General features: G+C 34.9%; 1 long non-coding RNA gene across 1 annotated transcript in view; it reads right to left on the reverse strand.

Moving 5' to 3' along the window:
• The window catches only part of LOC147825273 (uncharacterized), a 137,422-nt gene extending 128,811 nt beyond the window's left edge, over nucleotides 1-8,611 (reverse strand). Inside the window, exon 1 of the long non-coding RNA XR_015440853.1 lies at nucleotides 8,120-8,611. This is a non-coding gene — a long non-coding RNA (uncharacterized LOC147825273). The remainder of the gene's footprint in view (nucleotides 1-8,119) is intronic.
• Nucleotides 8,612-9,757: the final 1,146 nt, after the last annotated feature.

Raw genomic sequence — 9,757 nt, forward strand, 5'->3', positions numbered from 1 at the left:
CAAAGTGGGAAGGGTAGGAGAAATGAAAGAAGGGAAAAGAAAAAATATGAGAACAGGAAAAAATGGAAACAAAGTCTCTGTAAATAGGGAAGGGTGAAGGGGGTGAAGGGAGGGCAGAGAAATGGGGACAAAATAAGAACTGAGATACATCATATAAAGGTACAAGATCCCAATGAGGAATATAACTGTATTTTACACTAAAATGTACAAATAAACTTAATGAAATAAATTTTAAGCTTTATGACCTAGTAACATATGAAAGTTTGTCATAATAGTATGGTATAGAGAAATAATTATAATTCTTATATATCCTTTCTTCCTGTCTACAATTTCATCCTTATTTTAACTCCTACTCTTTCTTTGGATCTACAGTCTTGTCTCTATTTTTAACTCCTCATATTTAGGTCTAATACTGATATTTTTGCCAGAAAATCAGATGTAATTGAGGGATGTCCATATGAGGGAAAGTAATTCTTAAAATAAGAAACATTTACCTCTTATCCATGTTTGTCAAGATATGATATTAATAACTAACAGCACATTTTTGTGTGCCATACAAATTGAAATCTTCATGATTTTTTATGCTTTATCAAAATATTATGTGAACTGCTTCATCATGTTTTAAAAATCATACCTAGGTAGGATTATAATTCAATAGTATAGAATATGCTCAGTATGCAAGAAGCCCCAAGTTTCACTCTCCTGTGCAAAAATAATTATGAGTAAAAATGTAAGTCTCAAAGGATTTGAAGCAAAAGTTCATAATATAATGACCTATGTCAAAAATTTATAAAAAAGAGAAAGGCAAAGAAGAAAGGTGAAGTTGAATACAAAGTACCTTAAAACTTTAATATAGTTATTAGAAACTGGGCCGGGGATTTAGCTCAGTGGTTCAGGTGCCTGCCTCAAAAGTGCAAGGTTCTGAGTTCTATCCCCAGTACCAAAATAAATAAATAAATAAATAAATAAATAAATAAATAAATAAACTAGAAAGTGTTTTGGTCTACATATGAAAAATTTCCCCAAAAGGCTCACTTACTCAGAGGTGGGGCTTTGGAAGGTGACTGGCCATGAGGGTGCTGTGCTCATCAGTGGATCAAACCATTGAAGAATTCATGGTTGAATTTACTGTTCAAAGGTGAGGCCTAAATGGAGAGGGGCCACTGAGGACATGATCTGAAATGTTTATTCTTGTACTGGCTCCTTCTCTCTCTCTCTGCCTCCCAGCTGCCAAGAGGTGAAAAATTTTCTTCCACTATGACCTTCAGACATGCCATTTCTGCCTTGGTACTGACCAACTAGAAACTCAAATCCTCCAAAAATCCTGAGCAAAAATAAGCCTCTCTTCCTTTAAGTAGTGGGTATTAAGATTGTCCCAGTGATGGGAAAGTGAATACAGAAAATTAGTACCAGGAGTGGGTTGTTCCTGTGACCATACCTAACCACGTGGTTCAGAATTATTTGGAACTGGTTTATGGAAGGAGTTTGGAAAAATTCAGAGATGCAGGCTTGAGAAGCACTAGAATGTTTAAGCAGTGGTTGGTGGGCAAAAAAGGTCAAAGTGCAGAAGACCAGAATGCTAACAGGAATGTGTACAGTAAAGACCAGGCTCATGAGGTTCCAGATGAGAATGAGAACCATATTGAAAACTAGACTAAAGACTATACATGTTTTATTCTGTAAAAAAATTATCTATATTTTGTCCATGTCCTTAAGACTTTGTGTGAGGCTGGATTTAAAGGTGGTTAACTAATTGATATGGTGGAGCAAATATCAAGACAGCCCAATATTCAGGTTGTGTCATAAGTACTATAGGCAGTTTTGGCCAGATCTGCACTGAGACTTGGGATCAAAAAAGGAAGTGCCTGTAAATTTGAAGCCAAGAAATGTATGGTTTCTGAAAACACTGGCATTAAAAATAAGCCAAATACTTTGCATCTGGACAATAGAAAAGATGCCTTTACAGCATCTCAGGAAATGACCAGACCCAGGCATCACAAGCTCAAGGATGTAAGCAGTCTTGTTCTTTTGAACAACTTTGCTTTGAGAAGGGAGACCCAGGACACCCTTCTCATTTGAGGTTGCATAGACAAATGTTTCTCTGAGGACAGCCACCCAGCCACTCAGAGGCCACTGCAACCATTTTCCAAAAGGCCAGGCTATTGCTCAATGACAATAAACCTTGGCTTCATACACATTGTGCAACTCTTGCTGATATGCAGAATGCAAGAGTAGTGGAGTCACAAAGGTTTCCACTCAAGTTTCAATGGAAGGCTTAGGAGGCCAGGCAACATGTCCCTGATAATATGTTGTATGAAACTGGAAAAGCAAAATTAAAGGTGTAGTGAAGACCTTAGGAATTTGGAGATTTGAAAAATGTGAAGTATTTGCTGAGGAAAATTTCAGGGATTGAGTGGAGATGGTCCATGTGGACTGCAGCTGGCAAGGTAATAGGATGGGGTTGCCTAAGCTTTTTGGCTCTCACATCTCACTAAAACCTCATATGGAGCTAATGTTTGCCCTGCTTGGTTTTGGTCTTGGTTCAGTATGTTTCATTTCTATTCCCCATTACTACTTTTTGGAGTGGGAATGTTTACCTTATGCCATTGTATGTTTGAGGTATTTAACTTTCTTTTTAACTTTCATATGAGCTCACGTCTAAGAGTTTGCTTTGAGTCTTAGGGATTTGGGACTTGAAGTTTTCAGTAAGGCTGGAAAAGTTTTGATGCTGACCTTGGAAACATGTAGAGAGGGACTAAGTGCATTTTGCATAATTAGATGGACATGAATTTTTTGCAGGCCAGGAACAGAATATTATGTTTTAGATCTACATATGCCCCTAAAGTTTATGTGTTTGGAAGGAGACTGGCTCAGGGTGGCAATGTATTCATCATTCAATTCATCCATTGATAAGTCAGTAGCTAAATGTGCTGTTAGGATGTGCAGCCTGGTGGAGTTAGGTCACTGAAAGCATGACTTGAAAGGGTGTATTCTTGTCCTCTGCTTCTTCCTTTTCTCACTGCCTCCTAGGTGCCATGAGGTGAGCATCTTTCCTCTGTCACACCCCTTGTCCATGCCATTTCTGTCTTTGAGCCAATTAACCATGAACTGAATCCTCTGAAAACTGGGAACCAAAATAAACTTCTCTTCCTTTAAATTGCAGGAATCCAGCAGTTTGTCCCAGCAATAGGAAAATGACTGATATAGAAAGACAAATTTTGGGCCGTGGATTTAGCTCAGTGGTTTTGCAGCCTGCTGCGCAAGCACAAGGACCCAAATTCGATCCCCAGTACCAAAGAAAAAAAAAGAAAGAAAGACAAATCTTTCGGGGATCGAACTCAGCTCCTTGTGCTTGCACAGTAGGTGGTGAAACCATTGAGCTAAATCCCTGGCCCTTAAATCATTTTTAATAGGTAAGTATTTTCTAATTTTTAAACATTTTATAATAACCACATATGTAATGTGAAATTCCTCATTTTAAGCAAATATTCTCTTTTTCATAATGAAAGTAATGTTTCACTAATTGACTTTTATTCCTAAAAATAGCTTTGCCAGTGAGCTATTATTGCTGTATTCTTTTCTGCACATAAATTATTAGTGGAAGATGAAATGATATATAACTTTAGGTGTTTTTTCCCTGTTTCCCCAAGTGAGAAATTTGTGATGTTGTGTGATTTTACTAATATTACTAAATTTGAGTTTCAATTTAAAATACAAAATTACACCCAATTTTTAAATCAGATTCTTACACAGCACTCTTAATAAAGATTCTTTTTTTACCTTTTATAATTTAATAAGAAACAGTGGATTTGCCAAGAATTTCCTTTACATTTGGCAAGAAATCAATATTGAGAAAGGTTTAGCAGCTGGCACAAATGAAATGAAATTCAATTAACTCTATGAAATTGAATATATAAGGCCACACAATACCACTTGCTCTCTTTACTGAACTAATGTAATTTTGAAGACATGTTTTACTGTTTATGTCTTGTTATTCTCACAATACCAAATTCCACAGATAAACTGTCATTTTTATTTTTTCAGAGAAAACAAACTTTGGTACTACAAAATTGTACCTTTTACGTTCAGGAATTCTCCAAGCTATGGATTGGTTTATGCTTCCATCTCATGTCATTTTATTAGAAAGCTCTTTAGGCAACAGGAATCAGATAACTATTATGGGGACAATTATTTTAAAAGCAGGATATCTGAAGATGATAGTAGTTAGCACTGTATAGAAATGTGAAATGAAGAAAGGCACATGTTGCCAATTCCTTTAGTTAGGTTCAGGTCTAGTCCCTGGAAATTGTTCTTGGTAGCTTTTTCCCCATCCCTTAAACTACTGTTTGTATTTCCTGAGTCATTCTTTCTCTTCTGTAAAAAAAAAATAATAATAATCTGTGCTTTTATTTTTCTCTATTTCCTGCCCACAGACTTTTTTTTTTCTTGCTACTGGGGATTGAACTCAGGAGCCCACAGACTTTTGTGAATCTAAGACAACCTTTTATTTTGGACTGTTTCTGACATTTTCTGTAGAAGCTTTTGTAATTTCTTCAGAAACTCAAGATTTTAATCTATCAATTTATATTACACTTTACTAGACAAATCTACACAATACTTTAAGTTAAACCCTTTCTGCTTTCTACTCTACAATAAATTTCCTCGGGGAATTGGATATAAAATTTCTAAAAGTTGCAATCTTAAAGTTTGCTGAAGAACTCTTTGTAAGGGCCCATGAAGCATCACTCTAAATATTTCTGAGATCTTCATGGATGTCACAAATCTACTCAGAGAGTTTGTCTGGAAGCCATTTCTTAATTTTAGAATAGTTTGCCATCTGGTGTGTATAGTGATGAGAAACAGTTTTCTGATTTAATTCCAATCCCATTAATTCTTGGTTCATTTAAATTTCCTTAAAAATTGAAATGTAAAGTTTGCTCAAAAATGTACCAGTTCTTTTAAAAACCTTCTCTGTCAGCCCTTGCAAATTTCTATGGAGAGCTAAAAGAAACAGGTTAGCACTCCAATATTCTGCCCTGTCCTCAATTTTTGGTCTACATCCTCACATTGATTAAATATATTTTCTATGTTCTGTCCTAAATTATTGCCAACCTTTTCACTATTGCATAACAAGGGCCCCTTTCTCTTCAGCCTCCCACAACATTTTCCTTACTTTTCTCTAAAACTTCGTTGGAAACACTCTCACAAAATCTCCTCACACTTTTGCTAATAATATTTTACTAGAAATTGTTTTGGGTATTATCATCATGGTTACAAAGTTGATGTTCTGTCATCAGGTTTATGTCATGGCAATATTTCAGTTCCATTAACAAAATTTGCTTCATTTACTTCTGTGAAGCAAACTATCCCCACATCTTAATAACTTAATATAATAATCTTTTGTTTTTCTTACAGATATGCAGTTGAGACAGAGCTAACTGGGAAGGAACTAAGTGCTGAAAGACAGCTGGAACTCAATCAGGTCTCGACCCTTATTTCTTTCCATGTAGGCTCCTTCACTGACAGCTGGAACTTCCTCATGGCATGGTGATGAGATTCAAAGAATGTGTTCTAAAAATCAGGCAGGATAAATATTGAATTTTATGATCTAGGTTGAAAAACCACTTCTGAAATTATTATTATCACAACATCCTGACAGAAGAGGAAAAATAAACCCAACTTCTTGCTGAGGGGTGTGCCAAACTGATTTTGTAGTAGGCTAAAGTGGCTCACCGTGCAATCCAAGCAACTTGGAAGGTGGAGGAAGGATCAGCATGAGTTTGAGAAATCCTGGGCAACACAGAGAACCCCTGTCTCAAAAACACAATACAAAACAGAATCTACTTTTGCAAGAATAGCAAATGGAATGGTGATATTGTGGTCACTTCTAAAAAAAAGTGACCTGTCACATTGTACAAAAAGCAAATTTAAAACTCCCATTATTTTATCTTATTGACAGTCACAGTAGCTTCATGTCAGTCAAGGCCAAGCTTCCCCGGGGGCACCTGGAGAGGGATCCTTTTTGCCCATATAGTTCTTTTAGTCCTTTGTGCTGTAAGTTAATTAATACCCCAATAAGAATAACACATGGAGAGTCAATCAATCAGCATCAGGGCAGCATCAGAGCATACCAGACCTGGAGCTGCAGCTCCAGAGCTCAAGAGACGCATATCTTTATTCCTTCATCAAAACAGCTACATAGCAAACACAGTTACTAAAAGATTACAGTGTTCTCTAGTTCACAGCAGTTATAGTTTTATCAGCTCACTCAGACATGGAGAGACTAAAAACTTGATCCATGACCTTGTCCAAACTGTGCATGTGTGGTTGAGTATGTTAAGTCATTTTTAGATAACTGTGGACTATTATGCACATGTCTCTGAGAACTGAATCCAGGATTGTGTCCTTAAGTGTCCTCAGGTGCAGTTATGTCTTCTGGGGCTTTAAGTATAATCAGAAGTGGTACTCCACACCTGGTAATTAACTTACAATCATAATTTTAATACCTATTTGAGTGGGAAAAAAATCTAAAGATCTGTTTCTTTTATCCAATTTACTAGCCTGCTTGTTTCTGTTTATTTTCCCCTTTATACAAAGATATCAACATTAATGTATAGCAGTAGTTTAAGATATGATAGTTTTGTAAATTATTTTTTAAATTTAAGAAGTCTAAAAGTTTTAGCACAATTTCCTAAGGTACAAGATGCTAGATAATGAAGATGAACTTTCATATGTTATCTCCAAATGTTTATCCTTTCTATTTAAAGCTAAAAATGAATTTTAGCAACTTTCCTTCAAGTACAAGAGAATAAAGCTTAGCATATTTTCTTGCACTTTTTCTTTCAGTTAATATTCAATAAAATAGATTCTGCTAAATCACTGGCTTAAGTAAAAATGGGACTTGATGTTTTAGAATTATTTTCTCCAAGCATACCATATTTATTGAAACAAAAATTGGCTTTAATTGAGTATATTTATCACATAATAAATTGGCAATGTTGAACAGCAAAGCTAAAAACCCCATTAAATGAACATATATATGTACATGAATCAGACATATATGTGTATATATGTGAGTATACATGTTTATATCTTTCAGTACCCATGGGACATTTGTTCCAGGATACCATTCGTGTGCCAAATTCTTCAGATGCTCAAGCCCCTTATATAAAATGGTATAACATTTGGGTATAACGTGTACCTCTTATGTACTTTCAGTCATTTCCAAATTACTTATAATACCTAATACAATATAAATGTTTTGTAAATGGTTCTTATACTGTATTACTGGGAGAATAATGACAAAAAGTAAATTATCAGTACTTGTGTAACTTTATTCAAAATATTTTTGATCCACCATTGGTTATATCATTTGGTTCAGAAACAGCAGATGTGAAATTCACAAATACAAGGGTATATCCTATAAGATAACTCTGTGAAAGGAGTCACTTTCTTTCTGAGAGAAAAAAGAAATCAGTCTTCTATTTAGGCTTAGCACTTACAAAATTATTGTTTACATATGTTGTTTTTAAAAAATCTCGTGTAGATTTTCATATACAAAAAGTAACATCTTGAACTAAAGAAATGGAATTTTCCTCTTCAATATGAAAACTGAATTTTTTGTTTTATTTTTTGCAATACCAGCACTCAAATCAGGATTGAATTTAAGATAAGCATGAAAACATTTTCAGCTGAAAGGAGATGATTATTTCCTTGTTCTTGAGACTTTTTAAACAGGGACACACATGAAATTGAAAACTGCACCAAATGTTCACTAAGCAATGAATGACAGGATGCTTTGTCTTTCATATAATTCTGAATTTATCCGAGAGAAAAATAGAATAAATCTCATCTTGAATATATAATCAGACTGCATCTCATAAAGTTCTACACTTTTTCCCAGCCAAATTCTCAAGTTTACCAGAAAATTCAAAGGTCATTTGCCCATCATATATTGCATTGAAAGAAAGAGAAAAATAAAACTACATAATTTTAATCTTCAATTCTTCCAGGGAATTTTCAAATGTTGATTTTCTACCTGCCTCTCAAGCTCAAGGAGCAATTAAAAATATTTTACTATTTTATTTTGCAACAAGATTTTCCCAAAGATTCTACTTACCTTTGAAACAGAATCTCCTTACTTGAAGTGACAGGACATAGACAATTTTCAGAAAGCAGCTCAGATTTTCTCCAGGGCTTTACAACTGGCTAGTGTGAGGAAAATGTCCATCGAACAGGCTGGTATTCACATTCATTCTGAATCTTCAAAGTTCTCAGCAGCATTTATCCTTCTATTTTCTTAAAAGAACCCCAACAATTCATATTTGTGCTCATATTTCTAGCTGAGAGCTCATCCCTTGCTAAGCCTGCAGATTTCTCTATGTAGCAAGAGATTTATGTGATCCTTGTTGAAGTTTTCACACAGATTTCACTTTCCAGTGAAATTACCTATCTTAAATAACAGTGATCCTATTTGTAGCAATTGCTAGGATGGTTTTGTATTCATCTTCAAGAATTTTTGACACCAAGATATATCTGTGAAAAAGCAGTTCATTGTGATAATGTCAGAATTTTTTATTGCAAAATATGCAAAACTTTCCTATTGTCAACAACTGATGATGCACCACCAGTACAGATGACATCATGGTTCTCCAAGGCAGACTTTTTATTTCCAGATATGAACTCTTTACTTATCACTGGTAGCTCTTTGCAGAACACAAGACTTTCTTGAATTTTGCCATCATTTGTGAATTTTACAAATGCAGAAATATAGCATTTATTTATGAAAACTGATGATTTATCAACCTGGACAGAAAAGTTGTCATTGACATGTCATCAAGATGTCAGCTTATGCTGCTGACACTGAAATTCTATTTCTTGTACAGAAATTGAGCATTTTATTCCCTGTAGTATACAAACTTGCTGAGAGAGAAATTAGGGAAACTACAACTTTTTAAATAACATTTTAAAAATGAAATACTTAGGAATCAATCTAATGAAGGAAGTAAAATATCTTTACGTTGAAAACTACAGTACTCTGAAAAAGCAGATAGAAGAGGATATCAGAAAATGGAAAGATATCCCTTGTTCTAGGGTTCTAGGAAGAAACAGCATAGTGAAAATACTCATACTTCCAAAATTGTTATACAGATTTAACGCAACACCAATCAAAATACCAATAGCATACCTCACAAAATTAGAGAAAACAATCCTAAAATTCTGGAACCAGAGGAGGCCTAGGATAGCAAAAGCAATTCTGGGCAACAAAGGCAAAGCAGGGGGCATCACCATCCCTGACTTGAAATTATACTAGAAAAGCTACTATGATTAAAAAAAATGTATAGTACTGGTAAAAAAAATAGACCCAAAGATCAATGGAACAGATTAGAAGATGCAGAGACAACTCCAGAAATACTCAGCCACCTTCTCTTTGACAAAGGGGCCAAACACCTTCATTGGAGGAAAGATAGGCTGTTTCATAAATGGCGCTGGAAAAACTGGCTTTTCACATGCTGAAGATTAAACCTAGACCCATATCTCTCACCATGCACTAAACAAAATTGAAATGGATCAAAGATCTAAATATCAATACAGTGACACTAAATCTGTTGGAAAATTGAATAAGTAGAACTCTTGAAGACATAGTACAGAGAAAGACTTTATAAACAAAACACCAGTCCAATGGGTAATATTACAAATAATCAACAACTGAGGTCTCATATTAAAAAGATTTTGCACTGGGGATTTAGTTCAGTGG

Source organism: Heterocephalus glaber, unplaced genomic scaffold (assembly GCF_053883595.1).
Source record: "Heterocephalus glaber isolate CG9 unplaced genomic scaffold, H.glaber_assembly_v1.0 deba00001504, whole genome shotgun sequence".
Classification (NCBI taxonomy): Eukaryota; Metazoa; Chordata; class Mammalia; order Rodentia; family Bathyergidae; genus Heterocephalus; species Heterocephalus glaber.